Here is a 25,082-nt window from a genome sequence, read left to right as displayed (position 1 = left end):
TATCTTTTGCAAAGTGCGCCATGCCTCGATGCATGTGCATGCGAGATGATTTTTTTAAAACTCTAAAATTCTAACTTCTAACCAAATTTTCTTCTTTTGACTCCCGCTCTATGAGTCTAGGAGTCGAAAAAAGTAGGGCATCCCCATTCCTAGTGAGGAATGGGGTTTGTGTTGTGGACACCACAACAGTATGTCGTGATGAGAATCAATTGTTGCAAGCCTATCAACATGTTTGTTTCTATTCCTAGGAACAGTTTGAATGTTGAATGCTTGGAAGCCTTCAAGTAGATCCGAAACTCTATGTTTCTATGACTTAGGAATGTTCTTCTTTGTGATATTTTGATTTTTTATTTGATTTACAACCAACTCACTTTTCCCAAATTCTTTCAATGGTTTTATACCTCTTCTTTGTGCAAGTTGGAGACCTTGGATAAGAGATTCATACTTTACCACATTATTACTGTAGCTGAATTGGAGTCTATATGAAAAATAATGTTTCTCCAAACTAGGGGAAAAAAGAATTACACCAAAAACTAAACCATTTTTGTTCCTTGACCCATCAAAGAACATATTACACAATCCATTTGTATCTTCTTTTGCTTTCATGTGATTGGGAATAGGAGCATCCTCTTCAAATATATAATAAGTCCCAAGACCTATCTCCTCATCTTCTTGTATTGGGTCAAGTTGAAAAGCATTACACCATTCATGTAGAAGATGGTCAAGAACCCTATTAAGGGTGTAGAATGCTCATGAGTTATGCATTCATCATCCTCCTCTTCTCAGACCATGCGATTCATATTTATGGGGTTGGGAGTATAAGTTTCTATGTGATTAATGGCCAATGGATCAGACTTTATGGAAGCATTTTTTCCATATCTTGTCCTGAAGAACATGTAAGACTAGCCAAATGCAATATAGCCACCAATTTTTGTAGTAAAGTCCTTGGATAGGAAAATAGAAAAATGTTGAGGGAGCTTAACAACTGATATGTCTTGTGTGAGAGTACAACTAGGACATGCATGTAATGCCATGTTCAGATTTTTAAACACTCCAACTATTGTAACAAAATTACCATCCAACTAAAGTTTTCTTTTATTCATTGGTTCATATTGAATACCAAGGCCATCAGCCACACACTTTGGCATAATTGAGTTTCTAGCTCTAGAGTATATCATGAAATTGTGAACTAACTTATCTCCTATAATAAAAAAAGAGATAGAAAGGAGAAGAATTATTCTTCTTACTTGTTTCTTCCTCCCTTGTAGGTTGTACATAGCTTGTTGCTCCTTCAATGGTGACTAGCCTATCGTTCACCTTGATAGTCCTTAATTCATGTTGCAATAATTTCAATTGAGATGGCATTACAAGGACATCCCATATAGGAACATAGATACTAGTCCTCTTCGTTTGATCTACAATGTTGATAGGAGTATATACTGACTTGGCTAGAACCTTAGTGACTACAGGGTCTAGTATATGAATGAGAATAGCACGTGTCTCTTTAGTCTTCTTGCTGCTCTCATTTTGCAATGGAGCAATGACCTTTTGTTTCACATTTACATTTGTGGCTTGTGGAATGAACTTCAGAGTTGTAGACTAACTTGATGAAGAGGGTGGGGCTTCCTCTACAACTCCCATTTTTCTTCTAGTGTTTTGAGCTATTCCATTAGTACCACCATGAATTACATGGAAATAATCTTCAGGCTGGTAATTCATAAAAGTATAGTCCTCTTGCTGCTAGGAGTAAAAACCAATAGTGGGCTAATTAGCATCATATTCATGCATTGTTGTTTGCTATTGTATAGTCAAGGATTGAGAAATTTGCACTCTATGGTAGGTAAATTTCTCATATGAAAAATTATAAATTGAACAATATTCTTGTTCTTGAGCCAAGTTATTTTGAGCAACTAAAATCCTTACTAGATTTGCACTTGTATTTGTAGGGGTAACATTACCCATGAGGTCTATTTTGGTTAAATGGGCCTTGACCATAGTTTGGTTGCCTACTAAATGGAGGATTTTGATAGTTGGTCTTAAAAGGCCTACTACCCTAAGCTTGTTGTCACTTTAGAGTCACCAATTTATTGCTCATTTTTTGCATTAAGACACTTTGATCCTAAAATCTTTTATCTATATCAGAGTTATGATTCTTAATATTATCCATATTTTGCATCATAACCTACATCATGGCCTTAATTTAATCTATCCCATTTGAAGATGTGGAAATTTAAGGCACAACATCAAGAGGCTAACATGTATTTGTAGTTGGGATGGGAGCCGTTGCAAGTTGGTGTATATGCATGTTAAGAAACAATGGCATTGGAGACCTTTGAGCTAGATTTCCTACTTGAATTAGAGTATTCTCCACCTTTATAGAAATATCATAAGAAGATGACAAAGTGTCCCCTCCCATGTTTTGCAATGTGGTAGCAATGTCACTATTAAAATATCTGAGGTTACGCAAGAAAGTATTACTAGGAGTGGGCTTCACTGCAACAAGGATTCTGTCCCATGATTTTTGGAATTTGTAATTGAAATTTGTCATAAACTCATGTGGTGCCCTTTTGATAGTAGTTATTTTCTTTAGGATTGGTAGATGATCACTCTTATCTTCAAAGTGTTTATATAATCTTTCTCCTAGTTAATCTTAGTCATTGATATAGTTATGTGGCAATCCTCTATATCATTATAAGGACTTTCCCTTTAGAGATGAAGATAAAAGTCTAACAATAATATCATCTTCTATAATGCCATGTATATTGTAGATCTTTGAGATATCTTGAACATGTTCTATTGGGGAAATAGAGGTTTCACTAGTAAAATTTGGTAGACTTTTAAGAGTAGCTACTAGGATATCATGTCTTTGGACTAAAATAAGGGTACTTGCACCATTAAAGGTGGTAAAAACCTAATTTATAGGGATGAACATGTGGAATAAAGATCTATTTAGATGGAAAGATGGTACCCTTGGTTGTGATATATCAATAAGAGGAGTAGAAAGAGATTGAGTAGGTGTATGTGCTACTTCTAAACTACTAACTAGTGCTAGGGAGAGTCTACTTGTCTGTCCTCTAGGATTTGAGAATGAAAGTTCACTATATTGAAAAGTACATTTAGAAGATGCCCTTGTTTAAGCCTTAGGCATGAATTACAACAATTCTAGTCTAGAAACCAAGAGGTAGAGATGGAGTCACCAAGTACTTGGATGAGAGCCTACTGAAGGTTGAAACACTAAGAGAAACACTATCTTCTAAGCATAATTTTGAATTTCTTTTCTTCAACACTAGTGAACTAGTAGACTTAAGAAATTCTTCAATGATGTCCCATCATATGTGCCAAAAAATATTGACACAAAGTTTTTAACCTTTGCTTAAGGTATGAACCTTAAGAAACCTTGTATACCATGGAAACAATCTCAAAAGTGTGGAACTTTGTAATCAGAGGTTGAATCTCTAGAGAAGGCTTACTTCCTTACTATTAGGGTGCACTTAACTACTTCTTGAATAGAAAAGGGAGAAGGAAATACATGAAAATCAAACCATCTATTCTAATCTAGAGGGGGTGATACACTAAATAGTATTTTGATCTACTCCTTCTTGATAACTACTCTAACATCCAATAGATACCACAAGATATACCACTATCTACATTCTTTCAATATTAACACCATGTAACAATCAAGAACTAACATAACCATGCAAGGAATGTGACAAACTCACTTAAAAAATTAGTCAATTGAAGTGAACATGAGCACAAAATGTCATAATTTCCAAAACGTATCCAAAAAAATAAGGTATAATCAAGTTATACAATTTCAACTAGCAAAGAATGTATATGACAAAAATAATTTCTATTGAATGAGAGGCAAGAATATTTATAGAAAAAATATACATAAGACCGAAAGAGAGAGAGAGAGATCCATTGAACAAAAAAAAAACTTACCTTTATAGGGTGTAGGCATAACCTACACACATCCTTGAGTTTAACTTCAATGACCATGGGATTGGATTATATATGAGACAAATAATTGAGAATCATAAGAAAATCTAATCATGAAATGCAACTGGTCACAAGAATTAATAAAATGAGAAAGAAAATGAGTGCACTCACTTGAAAGAGATCAAATCAAAGAAAAGCCTATCATGATACATATTTAAGGTGCATGGAGTGCAATGGCATTGAGGACACCAAAAATGGTTGCAGGAAAAAAAATCATTTCTCCTTAATTGTTCTAACTACTACATGGATTGCATCCATGATGTGCCAGGACAACAATATCAATAAGTCAACTAAATTCAATCATTCAATTTTCCATGTGACCCTATACCCATGGAACATTTTTCCACCTCAGCCAACAATCTAACTATCCTATTGACCTATGCTTGCATTCATTCATAGCTTCATGACTTATCTTCTTCATTAATTTCTTGGCTTTGTGAAACTATGACCTTCCTATTTTATGCCTTATCACAAATTCAAAACTCCTTATCACTTTAGCCCTCTAATTGTTACAACCTTTCAAAATCATAAAATTGACAACTTTACACCTTCACAATGGTTAGGACCTAACTTTTCCTTAACCATACAATGATGTGAGGTCATCCATTTTACTTTTGTTTCCCCTTCGCAACTACAAAACATCAAGCTATTTAAGCTGTGAGATGTTGCAAAGTGGTTTAGGCTAACCACCATCACTATTTCATGGCTTTGTGACTTGTCATCTTAACTAAAAACTTAACCCTATGAATGAATGAAAAAATGTTTTGCAACATTGTAGGCTTTAACTCCAAGTTACCTTTGACTTCATATGATGCTAAGAACTCTAAAACTTAACTATTGCTATTGTCTCTCACAACTGCGCAACCTAAACCATGGGGTTTATTTGACTACAAGAAATGTTGTGATGATGCTAGCTCTAACTACCAATGTTAACCTTCACACTATCACAACTTAGTATTTTTGATGATATTGCTGGCTTGCAAAACTGCAAAGGCATGCTTCAATTGTTGATCACTCCATCATGACCACTTGTCATCTTTTTCAAGTAATTGCTATAGAATGATGATTAACCTTTTGACTAACTACCATGATGGGGAAAATAATGGCCTATGTAGCTTCAAAGCTTTAACCCTAGTTTTCTCTAATCATTCTATGATAGTGTGATTATAAAGTATTTTGCAACCTTGCCACCCTAACTTTTAGTTAACCTTGACCACTTGCAATAATGTAAAAACACTAAAATGAATTGTTGTGGTTATCTTTTACATTGCTGCAACTTAAATCCTCTTAAGCCTAATGTTGTGTCTGATCATGCAATCCATAGCTAGTTGCTCCTTTGCAACTCAAATTTGAATACCAGCCTAATAGCTACAAGTCTATACTAATTATGAATTTGACCATGTCATGCCTTTGTGACCCATCTAGTAGTTAATTCATGAGTTATTGTGATAGGGTGATGAAGAAAGAATCAAATTGTACAACTTAAAATCTCTCATTCAATGGGAAGGATTAAAAGACTTAGGGATATAAAGGAAGAGTCAAATTTTTATGTATCCCTAATATGCCTTCATGGTAATAAATGGATAATCTAATTAACATAGACATGGCTATCACCCTCGATCATTTGGAAATTTGTGGGGGGGGGGCAGGGGGTGGTTAAAATGTTTAATAGTAAACTGGGGGTGTTTCCCCTAAGCAAAGAAACTTAAGGAAAGATGGCACTATGCATGAAATGAGTTGAGAAAAATGTCTTACACATTGATCATGACTATTCTACTTTAGGAAGTTCTTAAGGTAGTAGTAGAAAAGAAAAAAAAAATAACAAATCAATGATATAAAGATGACAAATGAATAATTCATCCCTAACATGCAATCATCTACAAAATCAAGATGTATATTTGAAGAAAGAAAAAAGTATCTTTGGCATTATTGTCAAAGAGGGAGAATAGACATGTGACATAAAGAGGGAGATTATACATAAGTAGAATAAAGGAGAATAGACATGTGATCTATATAACGAGGGAGAACATCCTAAAAGTTGAAAGGGGGATTTTTTGAAATAAGTTTCTATTATATGGGTAAAAATCAGAATGAAACTAAGGGTATTGATTACTTGTGGAAGTAACATCTTTTGGATTGTATTGTAAACAAAGAGGGACATTATATTGATAACATTGTTTAAGGTATTTCTATCAATGCCAAAGAGGGAGATTTTTGGAAATTACAATTGAAACAATTTTTATGTTGTCATTAATGTCAAATCTACTAATGAGACATTTTTCTATCTGGTCTAAATGTCATATCTAGTTGATTGATGAAGATGATTTCAAAAGTTGTTCATAAAAAAAGTATCTAGAGGAAAGGTTGAGTTATGAAAAGGAAGCTGCAATGGACATTTGATTAGTTAGAGTTTGAAAAGATAATTTGATTTTTTATACTATGTTACAAATGGAAAATATAGTGATATTGAATACTTGAAGACATGAGAATAGTTTGATAGAATGTATAGGCTTCATTGAGGAATACAATTAAAGACTAAGGAACCTAAAGTTCATGCTGAGGGATGATTGTGTTGACCGAGAGCTAGAACTAAGAAAGCCAAGTGCCAGTATAGGTCGATTGAAATTTAGTGTTCATCAAGTATCAATATCAACTAAGTAACAATATAAGTGTGAAGAAAGAATTTTAGTGATGATCAAGTGATCCAGTGATGACTAATTTTCAAAATTGAGTGTTGACTGAGTGATGACAGTTTGAATAATTATGAGAAATCTTCATTTCTAGTCAACTTAGTTGATTTCTTGTAATATGAAAAGCATGTTGAAGATAAGAATTGATATTTTGGATCATTTAATTTCAAAAGAGGATTAGATTAATGACCCAATAGATGAATTAACATATACAATTAATCTAATAGATCTAATTGCAAACCCTAAGATCTATGGTGATTATGAAAAATGAAAAACAACCAAAATTAACTATTTAAGGAGACAAATGTGAGAAATCTTTGGGAGAGTTAGAGTGTATAAATGTGGAAGTGGACGAGTATGTGAGATACATAGTTAGATTAATCAAGTTATGTGTAAAGGATGATCAAAGAGTGATTGAGGGTATTCAAGTGCAAGGACTGTATGCACATGAGAAAGAGTTCTAGTGAGATGGAAAAAAGTTGTTGAGGTTGATAAGAGAATCCTAGTAGAAGGCTTAGGTTTTTATGTGAAGGAGAAGATAAATTTCTTGAAAGGATGCCAAGTGAACTGAGGACATACATGACAATGAAGGCTTTACAGTGAATCAACATATGAACATAACATAGATCTAAAACTACAAAGTGAGTTGTATTTATACATATCAAACCCTAATGTTTCTTTCTAATTATTGTAATACACACATGTAGATATATAATGAAATGTGTATATATACACACATTTCATTCTATATGTGTGTGTGTGTGAATGAAATGTGTGTATATATACACACAATTCATACATTTCCTTCCATATATATATTGGATGAAATGCGTTGGAATTATCTTAGAATAATTTTGGGGGGGTGAATTAGTTATTCAAGGTCCAGATGTACAAATAAAACTTTTCACAATGTAGTGAACCCATAAAACATTCATACCTATGCATGCATTCATTGTGTATCAACTAAAGCTTATATGTTACTATCAAATCAACTTGCAAAAATGTAAAGCATGAAACTCAACACATCCATCAACACATTTGACATAATGATTTAATGTGGAAACTCAAATTGGTAAAAACCACTAGTAACATGCTACTCCTTTTTTACTCTTCTTAAGTGATTCCTTATTAAAGGCCAACCCTGTTAAAGGTTACAATACACACTATTAAATATGACCCAGTTAAGGGATTTCAATCATCCTACTAAAAGTGAGCCTTGTTAGAGGACTTTAGGCCATTCACTTGGAAAGAAACCCTATTAAAGGATTTTCCAATAACTATTAAGTCAACCTTACTTCAAAGAATTTACTTCTAAGCTGATACAATTATTAGAAAGTAATAGTAGAGCTTTGATCTGATACAACTTACAACCTTACTTACAGATTATAGCTCTTTGTTAAGTCCTCAACTCTGCTTGGCTTCCAATCTTTATAGCTTTGACAACTTGTTCACCCTTCAAGAATTCATCCTCTTAAGCCTTATTTCTTAGTACACCATTGAAGACTTCTTCATTGGGGTCACTTGATGAAGTAAAACCCCTTTTATTCTCCTTATCATATTTTTGCATCAAAACTCTTTAACTCTTTGCTTCATGACTAGACACTCTTATATATAGGAAATTAGAACATTTTTCTCATTCATTATCCATAATAAAAATTAGGGTTTTCAATGGATTAGGTAGGATACAATTTATCTACCCCATATCTTGTCTTCTCTAGAAAATTCTCTTAGAATCCATTTGAATTCGCCTCCAAAATAGTTTACATAAGATTCTGTGTCACCAACTCATCAATCTTATTTTCCTCCTAATTCACAAGTTCCTCAGAAAAAAACTTGTCAACTTTTATTTGGCGTATCTTTGATTTTTGTCATAATGTAGCATCTCCAAATTATCAATCTTTTGATGCTCAACACATACTATGTTACTCAACATCAACTATAAAATCACTTAGCATCAACTAGATTTTACTAGTTCTTGAAATCAACTAAAAATTACTTGGCATCTACATCTACTAACTTGCTCGACATCCACTAGAATTTGCTTTCACTTGGCTCCAATTGATTTTTTGTTTAGCTTGAACTAACTTTGCTCACTATCCACTTGGTTAAGCTTGGAAAATGAACTTTGTTTAACTTTATTCTTATAAACTTTCTAAGTGTAGCCAGTCATTTTGTAACCTCAATTAGATCATCAATACATTATTTTATCACTGTCCTAGCTGATTCTTATACTTTATTACATAATCATAACTCAACCTTTCCTCTAGGTACTTTTGTTACATCTTGTCGATCAAATCCTCCTCATCAATCAACTAAGTGATAGTACTTAAAACATATAACCAATTAACTTACTAGCATATAGCAGGTTTGACATTAGTGACAAAAAAATGATTGCAACACATAGTTTTCTTCAACAATCTTTCTAAACAAGTGATCTTTAAAATCAGATATCAACAAAATGTATGAAATATATGTATATATGTACACATATTTCATGCATTTCATTCAATGTATATATCTTGAATGAAATGTATAAAATGTGTCTATATATACACAAATTTCATTAAATGTGTGTGTGTGTGTGTGTGTATCCTTTAATCAAGGTTGACCTAATAGTCTGTGTAAATCCTTTAACTAGGTGACATTGTAATAGAATGTTCTAAGAGTCCTCTAAAAAGGCTACTCCTAATAGGGTGATTAAATCCTTTAATGAGGTCACATTTAACAATGTTTATTGAAACCTTTAAAATGGTTAACTCCTAACATGGCTCAATTTAGAAGAGTGAAAAAGTGGTGACATGTTGCTAGTGATTTTTCCAAAATTGGGTTTCTATATTAAATCCTAGTCTCAAACTTGTGATGAATGTAATTATGGTGTTCTACATTTTAATGTTTACATTCTACAAGTTTGTTATTTTAGGACAATGAACTACTAGTTTATATTGTTATTATAGTAGAGACAGATAAATAGGATAAGGAAGATAAAAAGTTGTTTAAGTGTTTTATTTGTTTGATTGGTATAGATGGAGCTTGAGTAACTGATTCACACCCCCTCTCAGTTATTCTAAACATTCTAATAGAATGTGCCTTAAAATTCCTTAGGAATAAGTGGAAGAATACATGTAGATCTTGTGAAGATGATTGTAAAAATTGCAATAAATGGTCTTTAATGTATGAAGGGAGATCTTGAATGTTGAAAATGATAGATCTTTCATAAATTCCTTGAATATCGTGAATTTATGAATCCTTGATCTTGAATGGATAGATTTCTTGAATACCTTGAATTGTTGAAGACTGTGTAGTTGAGAGCTTGGGAATGGATGATAGAATACTCATGGATGAATGAGATATGAAAAATGGAGAAGGTGGATGGGTTTATAAAGGGCTCATAATTAACTTTCTTCCATAGGTCGACTTACCTAGAAGTTGACACGCTAGATCAATCCAAACACACAACTCAGGAATCATATGCAAGATAGGACCCACCTAGGGATGCCCTATGTCCCTAATTGTTCCAGAAAGGATGCATTGCATCTTTGATTGGATAGGCATGAACTATGCTCTTGCCAACTGGGGCCTAGAACACTTGGGATTCCCTTGGGGTCTAGAAATAGGTCTTGGATCATAGAAATCAGCTGTAAAAATCAAGTTTTGACCATTACAACACAAAATGTAGATTTTGAGTGATTGGTTGAAGAAAAGGGAAGACCTAGGTGGTTGGTTATATCCTATCTCAATCTTTACATTATGAAAATATGATCTTTAAAGATGATCTATTAGGTCCTACTCTAATTCAACCTAGTAAAAAGGAGAAGAAAGAGGAGGAAATGAAAATGAATGATGAGATTACATTAAATTGTTGTTAAACCATCATTTAATTGGAGTGCTTACAATTTGATACTAAACAATAAAAAGTTTGTTTACATTTTTATGTCTTTGGTTTAGGTTTCTAGATAAAGTAGCTAGAATAAAACTTGCATCTATACTTAATGGCTCATGTGATATTTAATGCTTCTACCTCATCTTAGTTTCCATGCCTTTCAATATTGAGACTGCAAAGAATGCACATTTATTTCTTAGTGGGTATGCACTTTAGTGTAGGTATATTAGGTATATCTATATATTAGCATGTGTTATCTTTGAACTAAGATTTTTTTGTACTTTGTCTCCTTTGCTTGTACTTTGATGGTTAGATATAATGTAATTTTGCAATATGATATATTGATAAGAATTAAGGAGAGATAAGTTTGATGTTATTTTAGAAATCATCCTCCAGTGTAATCTTATTTGTTTAAATACTAGTTTGATGAATAATTGGATAAGAACTTCTCATCTGGTTTTTCATGCAAACCATGAATTTAAGCTATGGAACCCTTGGAAGAATTTATTAGGCTTTCACTCATGATCAATGCATATTGTTCCTTCTATATCATCTTGAACTATGAATTTATTGTTATAAGAATTTATACATGTTCCTATGTATTTGATAAATGATATTCATCTTACTTATGTTAGTATATGTCTTAGCCTTCATTTTGAGGGTCCCTTGGTAGGGCATTACATCTATGGAATCTTGTAAATCCCTTATTTTAAGATTTTTTGAATGGATTCTTAAAGAGGTTGTAGAAATTGGATTTACACCAATCAAGTGCATTTTATAATAATTTTCCAAGGTCTTCAACTATGAATGAAAGAGGATAATTTGAAACTTGCTTGCTAGAGAAATCAATTGTTTTCTTCCTTCCTAAGTTTTTTTGACCATGTAGTTCATGGTGGTAGACAATAATTACCTAAAAAAATCCTCTATGTAGTTTAGCTAATGTTTCGTACTTTGTGAAACAAAAATTGCATTTACTAGTAAACACAAAATTAAACCTCAAAGCCTATGCTCTATCTAGCTGCCTCTATTTTATTTCCATGAAGTTAAGGTTGGAGGATAGTAAAATATTTCATGATTCATCAAAAGTTCTCAATTTTAAGTATTAATGTTGCAAAACTTCTATTTTAATAAGCTTCTTCATTTCATTTCCATTTTAACAAAGTTATCTATAAATTCTTGTGATTATAATGCAAACATTTTCTGGATGGACACATATTTAATATTGTTTAATTTGTGAACAAATCATAGCCATACTTGGATATATAAGAAAAGAGAAATTTTATGGTAAATAGAATTGGCATATACTCTTGATAAATATTCGAGTTATGTATTCTGAAAATTGATCCAAATCATCAAATGCCACAATTCATCTTAAATCTAACTATCTTATTGGTAGGCTAAGTACTATTGTGATGAGTTTTAGATTTCATGCTTTAACTAATGATTAAAACTAAATGTATGGACCAATCACAATTTATAATTATTTTTATTACAAATTTTATATTTGTATAGTAAAAATGAAAGATTTTTAAAGTTATAAACTCTAAAAATTGAAAATTTATTTATTGTTCATCTAATTTGCTAAATAGATTTGAGTCTTACATGGAACACTTTAGTTAGCCTTTTTTAAGCGATCATTATAGCTAATTATATGTTATAATAATATATTATTATTTAATAACATATGATTATAATTTAAATCTTTACAATTAAATAAATAATAAAATAAGATTTAATATAAAATATTATTTTAAAATATTTTAATTTTTTTTAAACATATCTAATAATTTATACATTATAAAAATAAATATAATATATAGAATAATCATTTAATACATATAAAAAGTAAAACTATTAAATTTATAACATATTTTATTCATATTTTTGTTCATTTTATCTTAACTAATTTTTATTTTTTAATATTGTAATATTTAAAAATATAATAATTTAAATACTATAAATTATATATATATTTACACACACACACACACACACATTTACATATAGAATTATATGCATAATTATATACATATACATGCATGTGTATCTGAATATATATATAATAGTTAATAAATAAATTTAATATAAAACTAAATAATTCATACTATGCATTAATCATGTTTAATCAATGTTATCTTAAAATATTCTTACAATTTCAAATAAATTAATATATTTAACATTTTAACTATCGTCACTTATATATAAGTCTATATTATATTTTAAAATAAACATATTTAATATAATAATAATATAATATTATTAATTCATATATAAATTCAAAGCTATAATTAATTATATAACTAAAGGTAAGTACCTAGGCCCTATGTGGCACTTGTATATGTTTGTCTATCTAAAGAAACTTGTAATAATTATTATATAATTTCTACAAATTTATGAGCCTAATGATCTTTTCCAAGATAGGGTTTTACAATAATTCATATAAAGAATTTAATTGAGGAAAATGGTAGGCAAATGAAATTTGGTAGGGAATTTATAACATTTTCTTTTTAAGTACTAAAAACAATGGGAAGATGTACAACCAAAACATCACCCATTTTCTCTTCAAAGCCTCATATAAATAGACCCAAAATAGAAACATTTCTTTTAGCTATGATCAAAACTTGCTGTCCAATTTAGAAGCCTCCTTTAGCTATTTTAATCTCTCTATTGCTTTAAATTATTACTAATAAAAACCAAAAAAAAAATTGTAAACTTTTGTTGGGGTTAATGTACTAGGACCTTGAGTTGGAGCTAAGATTTTTGTAGCATGTTAAATAAAAATATTGGACTCATGGTAGAATTCATTCCTTGCCTCCTACTTCAATTTCTCAACATGTATGCAAGAATGTGGATACTTAGATAAGGCATGCAAATGCCTTTCATATATGGGATGGAAGTACTTTTAACACTTGGAGGAAAAAAAAAAAAATCCTATCTTTGTGAAATTAAAGTGTTAGCTAGCTAATGGAGATGTCTCTAGAGAGGTGTGCATTCTCTTACATCACATAGAACAAACATTTCTAGATATTTGACAACTAAAATATAGGCTAATAATATAGTATCAAAAAATTCAAAATGACATTTCTCTTTAAAATATGTAACTTCACAAATGAAGATAAAAGCATAAGAAAATATTATTTAAAAAAATTAATTACCTTTTCAAGTGTAGTGCAATCACTACTTAAAGTTGATTGCCTCTATCATATATTGATGGTAGGAATCAATAAGGGACTAGTGATTTCAAACATTTTAATATGACTAGATCTATAGCTAAGATTAAATGACAAACAACATATTGTTATATGCCAAAGTGTATGTAAAGTTTAGTACTCAATATCAAGGAATGCTTGTCTTTGGATAGAAGTCTCCTTCCATAAAAGTTATCCTTCACATATATAGTTGCATGATTACTTACTGGTTGGCTAAGGCCATGAAAACCTTTGCAATTATTTCTTTTACATCATTATTAAGAAGTATCAACTATATGTTCCTAGGGTTTCTTCCTGACTCTTTTATAGACAAGTCTTTGAATTAGTTTATTAATATAATTATGGTGGCTAGTCCACTTTGGCTTTAAAAAAAAACTATAAGTTCCCTCCATTTAGTTCAAAAAGATAATTAAATTAATTACTTTATTTATTAAAAAAAAAGAATAAATTTAAACTACAAATTAAAATTCTTAAGAACTATCAAGCAACACATGTACACTGAGCATACATATGCAAGAATTCATATTGTAGCAAAGCATCAACAAAAATATATTGATGAGCATATCAAATAATGAATGGAAAGAGAATGAAATAATCTTTTTCAACAAGATAGATTCAATAAGATGAGGTGATAAAATAGTTTGATCATGCTTAAATAATGACATTGTTGATGTTGCCAATGAGGTTCAAATGCTTTTTAAGCCATTGTGATCATAGGATTTGTTCCAATTGATATAATATTTTTTTAGGTTATAATTGTAGTACTAATCTTGGTAAAATTCATGTTATATGACTCTAGATGTATCCTTTTAAGCTTTCTAGGAAAGTGTACTTGTGGATTTCATGCTTGTGCTTAACTTCCATACTGGTAAGTCTAGAATATTATAAATTTATTTCATAGATAAGGTTACTTGATTGTGGCCTTACCTACTTGAAGTCAAGCTTAATATTCTAGATTTGTTGATAAAAAAGAAAAAGAAAAAAGTTACTTTATCCTTTAATTTGTGACCAAAGACCAAAGTGAATACAACAATCATCCTAAGGAATACCTGAACCATATAAACATTGAACAAATATTTATCTTTAAAATTATGTGTGATACCCCAGAATTGGAATCCTAAACCAATTCGGTGCATTAGTCTCGAAACATTAATTTATCAATCAACAAAGTCCTAATTTACTAGGCACTTCTAATCCTAATTGACTCTACTTGATCTAAGTTTTAGTTGCAAAAAATCCTAAGTATGCAATAATCTCATATTTTATTTTATTTCTAAATATTTACCTAATTTGGCTAAAGCATCCTTTTGATTGAATTAATTTAAATAAAGGTCCTAGTGCATTAAATTAAATTAAATGATCCCTTTTAGCTAAATGACAGATGAAAAAAGAATTAAATACATTTTAATTAGATAATATCTTCTCATTTCAATTATTTTAATTTAAATATTCATTTAATTGAGAATATTAAAAATGAGGTAACATTTAATTAAAATCTTCAAATATTCTCTCAAAATCTCCTCTTGAGTTCAGAAATGGAAACTTTGAGTTAACTTAGAAAGAAAGGGAAATAAATTAGTAAATTGGGTCTCAAGTGAATCTTTCCTCGAAACTCTCAAAATGGAAACTTTCAATTTGAAGTAAAATCACAATCAATCTGCACCATTCATTTTGATTTGATCTCCACTATTGATCGATTATGGGTTTCTATACTTTGGGAACTTCTACCTCTCATTTAGGAGGATGCATTTTATGAGTAATGAGACTCTACTAGTTTGAGCATTCAATACTCTCACATTAATCAAGCTTTATTGAATTTTACTTATAGTACTCTCATTAAGATTAACATGCAATCATGACTAGCCTAGATATTGTTTTTCTCTTATATTAGCTTGCACATTCATATAGCTTAAGTTCACCTACTTTGCATAGAAAAATCATAAAAATTGAGATTAATATTATATTCATTATAGTTAAATCCTTTGTTCTTAGTTGGTCTTTGGTCACTGAACTCTTAATTCTCAAAACACAGATTCAAAGCCCAACAAGATAAAAGGCAATAGGTTGGCATGACTAGATCTTTCAGGATGAAAAATTTGATGTTCATTCTTAAATGAATCCATCATAGAAGAATTATGTTGAAGTGCGTTGTTGAGGTTTGAGGCCATATTTCAAAATCTTGTCATCATTTTTATTAAATTTCATCAATCTACATTTAGATTTATATATATTACATTGAGTTCATTCCTCAAAGGTTCTTTCCTTGTGTGGGTTTCCTATTTACTTGCATAAATTTTTGGTGAAAATTGCATAAAAGAATATTGGCTCACATAGTATTTGCACACTAGTGCCCAAAACCAGATCCTATCCCATCCGAGAGATCATTTTTTTGTGCAAGATTTAGGATAAATGCTTTCTTGATTTATGGTTGGAAATTTTCTAGTTTTTTGTTCTTTTGATCATGCTAATATTGTAGACATTGTGAAAACCAACTTCACAGATCACCAAGAACACCTACATGCAAATAACCTATATTAAAGAGAAATGAGAGAAGGGAAAAGTAGAGCTTGGAAAATCTCAATGGTGTGAGAGAAAAATGTATTCCAAGATTATGAAAATGAAAAATGCAAGAGTTCAACCTTAAAGGTGAACACAATCCTAAAGGGAAAGAAAACTAGGTTGCACATTATAGTTAATATAAAATATTAATTATATGAACCTAAGAGATAGCTTAAATAACTAGAGTAATAAACAACTTAATTAACTAAATCAAGATGATCTAATTAATAAGCATAAAATAATAATTACTCTAACAAATATGACTTTTTAAATGTGATTTATCTTGTTTATGAAATAACTTAACATTTTCTAAAGGATGCATGTCAAAGACTTTGTTTGAAACATATACAACTTGCTACTAGTTTAATTGGAGGATGCTTGCCAAATAACACTTGTCAAAGACCAATTTGAGCCCACTTCAAACTTTTTGTATGTTTTATGCTTTTTGAACTAGTCTAATTAGGCCTTGATAACTTCTCTAGGGCTCTAAACAAAGGGATAAGGGATTATGCTCTTTAATAGTTTGAAGTGATGCCCAAGAGTAAATAAGAAACCTAGACCCCTTTGGATGATGATACACTCTAAAGGAATGGACAGGTAATAAATCACTTAAGATGTCCATTAATGAGGGGTTTATGCTTTACTCTCTTGAGAGAGTGAAAAACCATAAGCTCTTGTATATGAGTTGTTAATTTAGTGATGAACATGTCTAGTGTATTTTGGTAAGGTAAAGAGGTAGATGTATATGCTCTTTTCCCTTTTGGGATGATTAGAAACTTGGACCTTTGAATCTGAGCCAAGTACTTGAGTCACCTTTAATAGGCTTTCTGACTTACTCAACCTTTGGAAACATACCAAGTGAGCAACCACATTTTGTCTGTGATACCAAATTCACTATAGTAAAGAATATTTATAAAGAGAAAGACTCAAAATCCATGTTAATTACTTCTTCTTTATTCTTGATATCACATATCTTGAGGAATCCCTGACTCTTATACTGAGCAACACCAATCCCTATGCCTTGCTCCTTATGGGTGTACAATTTTAGTCGTTGGTGTGGTTGAGAGACCTAAATATAGCTTTGATAACACTAAGGGTGAATGTGATTGGAAGCATATTAATCACCTCCTAGTTAGTTGCCTACCTATTTCATCTCCTAAAGGGGGCATAATTATTATGCAAGGAGGAGGAAGATTATCTCTTATAGATCCTCACCATATGTATACACTTCCACACTTGAAGATGGTATCTGACACTGACTTGTGCTACAAGGGTAACCTTTGAACATATATTATTAAGTCCTTGGAAACACCAAAAATATAGGCACCCTCTAGGGTGCGACACAACTATGTGAGGAAAATGTATACACATAAGATATGAGATGAAGGTTTTTCCTTCTCTACCATTTCTTTCTAGGGATAATACATATTTTTTGAGTCAAAACTATCCAAACTATCTAGATCTTGTTAAGACTCCCCCATCCTTCCAAGTTTCTTTTCCCTTAGTTCAATTCTTTGAAAATACTTTTTGCATCCCTTATGTCTATTTTTTGATAGAAGATCTAGAAAAAAAACCTATCAAAAATGAGAACTTCGATGAATTTTGTCTAAAACCTAGCAAATTTGAGAAATTATCAAACTATCTAAAAATTAGTCAAACTAAGAAACTTCCCTATTTACTTTCCAACTCTAGAGAGAAGTCTCACATGAGTCACAACCTTAGAGCTTTTAAACTTGTTACTTACTTAACAATTGATAAACTATCTTCTAGTAACAACCTTTGTCTCATGTGAGCTTTTGATCAATTGCTGTCAAATATTTGTTAAACTATAAAGTTGGTTTCAAGTCTCACCTAGAATGGAATTTACTCACATAGAATATTTATTTACTCGCATGGGTCTATCAAAATCATACTGAGGGAAGAATTCCCTCATGTGAGCCTATGTAATATTGATTTTTCATCCTGTCAAATTTTCCTCACTACTTGTCGTTCTCTAAGGAAAAAAGTTCTCTAAGTCATCCTCATAACCAACCTCATGATTTCTTAGTTCCTCACAAGTTGAAGGCTTAGTTCAGATTTGTGAAGTAATAAATTATGTTTCAAAAATCTTGCCTCACAAATGTGAGTGACAACTCTTAAAGATCTATTTACTTGTTGTAAAGTGCTTTCATGTAAATGTTTTAAAGGATTTTTCAACATCTTGTTGGGAAAATCTAAAGCTTTTGATAGTAGTTATTGGAAAAGAAATTTATAAGTTCTTGATTTACAATTTTTAGTATTGTATGAATCTATTATTTTATGGAATTTGAATGATAGAAATTAAATCATATTGGTGATTTTATTATCCTCTTCAAGAAGGTGGAAACTTTACAAAGTTTTAAGTATGGTGCGAAGGAATTCATGTTCACATTAGTGGCCAATTAACAGATCTAGTTGCAACATCAACACTTAAAGGTATTCTAACTTTCATGAGTTTTCTTTTCATGAAAAATTGAATGACTAACGATTTCCTCCATTTAGTGTTTCTAGCACCAGGAATGTCAAATCTAAAGTTAGTCTAGCAATGTATGAAAGTGTATGTGAAGAAGTTGATATGTTGAGAAAGGAACTTCATAATCATCCTATTACTCTCATAAGACATGAAGTAGGAAGTGTTCATGGTCAAAGTAATGTTCAAGTTTACTAGAAGTATAAACCAACACTCATCAATCTTCATGTTTCTTTAAGACCAAATGATGCCTCCTCTTATAGTGAGCATTATGATCATTTTTATTCTAATCTTTCCATGTACTATGGAATTGAAGAGGCTAATTTTGTTTTTCCAAATGACCTAATTGAAGATATTAATGTGATTGGTGAAACTAATATGAGTGATGTCTCTAGCTTATGTCATGAAATTGAAATTGAAAATAAAGTCTATGACAAAGGTAAAAAAGATTGTTGAATTTTCAGTGACCCAGGGCCATCATTTTGTATAGTTAGAAGTTAGTTTTCTTTCTTTTAATAAAGTTGTTTACAGAGATTTGTTGGAGTGGTCTGCTTCTTCCAAAGATATAAATTCTTGCCATGCCCACAAGGGGCATGCATCCCCAGATAGAGCTACTGATGGTCTATATTTTAACCATTATAAATTTTGAGAAATTAGTCTGAAAACTAAAATGAAAAATGTGAGATTAGGGTTTGCAAGTTTTTTTTTGTAAAGATTTTGGTGGAAAAACCTTATTTTTTTGACCTGTGCCCTAAGTTATTTTCAAAATATTTTAGAATGTATAAAGACTTAATAAAATATTTTATCAAATATATGTTTATAAATCTCCCAAGTCTTATGTCCTAGTAGGAGTTCGTAAGCCAAATAAAAATATTCTATATTCCCTTCTAATCTCATGATCAAAGGTTGAGTGTGGCACTATAAGGGAACTTTCAAAGTTATGATGATAAGTTTGGGAGACACAATAACAATTTTCAATAATGACTAGATTATCCTAAATCAATAGTATAAAGCCTTTTTCAGGCCAAAATGTTAAAGGATAAAAGGTTTTGGAGAAAGTCTTTGGAATAATGACACTTGTCCACTTTAAAATATATTTTGAACCAAAGATTAAAAGGATCAAAACTTACTTGAAATGTCATATGAAGATATGACTAAGGTAGGAATTGTAAGTTCATAAAGGATTTTATGTCTCACCCAAAAAGGAAGGTGTATAAGTGCAAGAGAAACTTAATGGTTACTATGATGTTACATCCAAGAAGGAACCATAAAGGTGTATGTCAATGGGCAGTTCAGTGTAACATTGTATGATCAAATATGAAGCTTCCTAGAGTTATGGTTGAAGATTAGCATATGAGTGAAGGCTTATTTTAAAAGGGTTATGATGTAATGAAAAGGATTAGTTAACTTCAAAGCTTAAGAGCAAAGACCTCAAGAATTTAAGATCATGAACCTATAACCCAAGGAGAATATAGTTAAGCATAACAACATAGGGTCAATTCTAAAGACTTCTAGAGTTACGCTTTGCTACCAAATGACCATGCAAGAGGCTCCACCTATTAAAATCTCACGCAATTGCAAGCTAGAGCTGTCAAAGATGAGAAGTAGTGAGATGATGCCATGTGATTTGACATGGTGAAGCACCTAGGTGTAGTATGAAAAAGCTGGTGATAGGGATCAGGAAACAAATCATAGAAGGCCACACGTTAGAAAGAGTCAACCAAGGTTTGACTAAGCTTGGAAAGGGCTTGATTTTGATTAAAATATATGAGTATTTTATATCAAAAAAAAGAGGAAGAGGTGAAATTTTCATTTTTTCTATCAAATAAAATGTAGGTATTAGTGGGCAACTATGATTTTCAGATGTATCCAACATGCTCCACTCTCAAATGCATTTTTATTTGATAATGCAAATTTAGTTTTGAGCTTAATGGTGAAGTGGGTCATCTCCAAATTTGGTAGGATTGTTCCTAGTAGGGTTATTTTTCTATTAAAAAATTTTGGTAGGTATTTTGGCATAAATTTTGGTAGCATATTTTTGTCTCCTTGCAGGCATTTTTCTTTCCTCATCATTGAGCAATTTCAAGTGTTCTTTTCAAATAATAGTGAGAGGGATTTGATTTTCTATTAAAAGAGGAAATATGCAAGATTATTTGTAATAATAGATGGAGATGATTTAAGTGGACAAGTGTTAATTTCAAATTAGATATAGGATTCTTAATTCTTCTATATCTTTCTCTTCTCTCTCATGTTGGGGGGGGGGGGGGGGGGGTGGTTGGTTCCAGTTTATTGAGAAGGTTTCTAGCTGTGCTTCCACCATTATCTAGTATTTATCCATGTTTGAACAACATTATAGTTTCCTTTGAGAAAGTAGTTAATACAATCATCTTTGGTGTATTATTCTAGGTTAATTTATTTTAAATAATGTATTTGTTTCAAAGAAATTAATATGAAGATTCTTGTTCAAAACTTTAATTCTGAAGCTTGTCTCCTTTCTATATGTTTGGAATTTTTTGAGATGTATGGGCAGAGAACATATAGTCCAATTTCAACTTGATTGAAGTTGAATGCCATTGTATATTTTGTTGTTGAGTCAAATAATTGTGTAATTTCTTAATATGCATTGACAAAATTGTAGGGATCATGGGAGGATTTGATAAGGATGAGATTCATTTTGAATATTGATGTCTAATTTACCAAGTAAATGGATAGATCACAATGATATGGTGTATGTTATGACTTGTGTGATACCCAATGTATAAGGGACTAATCAGCTAGGAGATTACATGTCCTTATGTTTGTATACATGGTTATGTTGGATATCCATTTATAATCACTATCTTTTCCCTTTCATATTGATAAGTTGAAAAGATTAACCCTAACTTAGCTTATGAATGCATTGGTCATGTTATTATCTATTTCATTCCTTTCTTATTACATAAGTAGAGAAGAATTTTGGGTTTTCATCTATTTTATATAGATTCATATTTATGGTTTTTGCATTAGTCACATAATAGAATCTAAGGTCTACTCACCTAGGTCTTCTAGAGCCTAAAGAAGAAGAAGGAGTTTAGCCTTATAGTTGGTCCTGATGTTTGAATAGGTGTGTTGAACATGGGAATTAGTTACACCCTAGATATATTTGTTCTCATGATTGGGTTATTCAAAAATATTAAATTAGGAGCCAACATGCTATAAAACCCAAAACTATTTATAATGACACATTTGTAAAGGAAATCATACCTCTATAAAAAAAGGATGAGAACATAGCTAATTTTTCTTGGCTATATAGAGAAGGAGACATGGGTGATGGCAGTGCTCAAACTTCTAAAATAATGTGTCAAAATTATTTTCAAGGTCTCAAGACAATAAAACATCTTGTTGATAGGGGAGTGGTCCTCCAAGAAAGAACAATACAATCTTGATCAATCCAATCAAAGCTACATCTATATAACCTCATAATACAACATGCCTAGGTTTCAAGAATGTTTTCTTTCACTTTGGAATACATAGTTTCATGCCAAAGTCCAGTAGTCCACTTGAACTTGAATATCAATCATAGTCCTAAAACAATGAAGATAGCTCAGATGATGAGGATACCTTTCCTTATCATGTTCCCATAGGGATTTCTATGCTATTTGTAAAGCTTGATGGCTTTATAACACATATGAATACTACTAAAACTAACAACAATTCTACTAAAGCCACTCCTACTACCTCCCTAAAAATACTATAATATAGTGAATCTAGTCAAACTCTAACTACTAAAAAAGTTGAATAGAAATGAGATTACAATGAGAGAAGAAAGTGGATACCCATTACTATGGGGGAATACTTCAATATACCTCTATGTAACATTGATTATAACGAGTGAGTTTTATTCTCTCTTAGATTCAACTTTTGGAAATGATATGGACATGGTGTACACATATGAAAACTAGCTTGAATTAGGAGAGCACTCTAGGATCTGGTTTGATGAGTCTAACTTTACTAATGTGGACTTGTCTGATTTTAATGTTTTTAGGAATTAGAGGGATTCAAACATATCTTTCGATGAAATTGTGATAGGCCTTGATTTACGACTACTTTCTTTTGATGATTATATCATGAATGTACACAAACAAGTCACTTGTCTTCCACTTGTCTATCCTAAGCTAATAGATTGGAACCCCAACTTTGCATCTAGTGTAGTCCCTATGTTTCAAAATAATATGATCTTGCATGTCATCTAAACACTATCAAACTAGTAATGTCTTCCACTAGTGAACATAGTTTAAACATGACTAAAGTTGACATTAAATATCCCAGTAATATAATAAAAAAGAAAAAGCATAGGTGCTCTGATGATGAAAACCACATCGTGATAGTATCAAAGCCTAAAATATTAAAAATAAAAGAACTATATGAAGCTAAAAAAATTTTTAAGGAGCATATAACTGAGATAATTGATGCACTTCCAAGTTTTTTTTAGGAAAGGTCATTTGTGCTAATCAAACCAACACAATTGGTAAATCTGGGTACTAAATAATCTAGACATCATACATATTCCCAAGTCATTATCACCTAAAGAGAAAGAAGAGTTCATTGCCATATTCTAGGATAAGAAAATAAAATTTACATGGACATACTCTAATATTTTGTGTCTAGATATTGATCTCATCATGCATCACTTGTCCATTGCACTAGGTGTAAAACCCATAAAATAGAAACTTCAAAAGATGCATATGTATGTGGCACTTTTGGTCAAAGATGAACTAGAGAGACTACTAAAAGTTGGGTTCATTCAATCCATTTACTATGCTAAATGGATACCAAACATAGTCATGGTCTCTAAACATGATAAATCCATATGAGTTTGCACTGACTTGAGGTACTTTAATAAAGCATGCCTAAAGCATGACTTTACATTGCCTAACATTGACATGATAGTGGATATATCAACTAGGTATGAAATGTATTCATTGATGAATGGTTTCTCTAGCTACAACTTAATTAAAATTGCACCTAAACATCAAGAAAAGATAGGCTTCACTTTTACATGAGACACAATTTATTGGAACATGATGCCATTTAGATCAAAGAATGCTAGAGCTACATATCAACAAGTTGTTACAATAATCTTCCATTACTTGGGCTAAAAGAATGCAAAGGAGCACTCATCTTAAGGACTTGGGCCCCTTATTAGACCACATAGAAAATTTTATTCTTAGACTAAATCCCAAGAAGTGTAGGTTTGGAGTCACATTGGGCTAGGATATATTATTTATACAAAAGGAATAGAGGTAGACCTTGAGAAAGTTTAGGCTATTATGAAAATTCCTCCACCTTGCAACATTAGCTAGATAAGAGGACTACAAGCTATAATCTAGTCTACTCACTAGTTCATCTCACAAGTAGTAGATAAGTCACAACCATTCACTAAGAGTCTACATAAGGGTGTGACCTATAAATGGAATAATAAGTGTGATAAAATCTCAACTCAGAACAAATAGTGTCTTTCTAATCCACCTATACCAATGCCCCATATTCATGGAAGCCTCTCGTCCTATATATCTCCACAAATGATACATCCTTGGGCATTCAACTAGATCAACAAGATAAAAAATAATAGAGAGATATCTACTACAATGTTATTAAGAAGGCATTTCTGGTAGTTGTCTTCACTTCCTAGAAGATGAGACTCTGCATGCCTGCCAACACTACAAGACTAGTTGCAAAGATTGATCCATTTAAATATATTCTAAGAAAGGAAACTATGATAGGGAGACTAGAAAAATGGGTCATGATATTGAGAAAGTTTGAGATCAAGTATATGGAAAGGAAAGCTATCAAAGGGAAAGAAATTATTGATCAGCTAGTAGAGGCATTGTTGTAAGAACATCAACCCATTAGATTTGAGTTCCCTAATGAGTGTACAATGGTTCTAGGAAAACAAACATGGACTACGCTCTTTAATGGATCATCCAATCAACAAGGATTGAGCACTAGAATGTTGCTCATTACACCCCAAAACTACTCTTTTCTTAAGGCATACAATATTATTTTCCCTTGTAAAAATATTATTTCTAAATATAAAGCCTTAATCAATGGGTTGAAGATTTCCATTGAATGGGGGGTAGATGAATTGAATACCTTTGGAGACTCCTAGTTCATCATCAATTTGGTCAACAATGTCTATCAAATAAATGATGAAAAACTAATTCCCTACAAATGAATAGTTGATGAATTGAAGAAGTACTTTTCATTCATCACTT

Source organism: Cupressus sempervirens, chromosome 8 (assembly GCF_028749045.1).
Source record: "Cupressus sempervirens isolate cs-2001-9-10 chromosome 8, ASM2874904v1, whole genome shotgun sequence".
In the NCBI taxonomy this organism is placed as follows: Eukaryota; Viridiplantae; Streptophyta; class Pinopsida; order Cupressales; family Cupressaceae; genus Cupressus; species Cupressus sempervirens.
The sequence above is the reverse complement of the archived record's forward strand: the minus strand, read 5'-3'. Positions refer to the sequence as shown.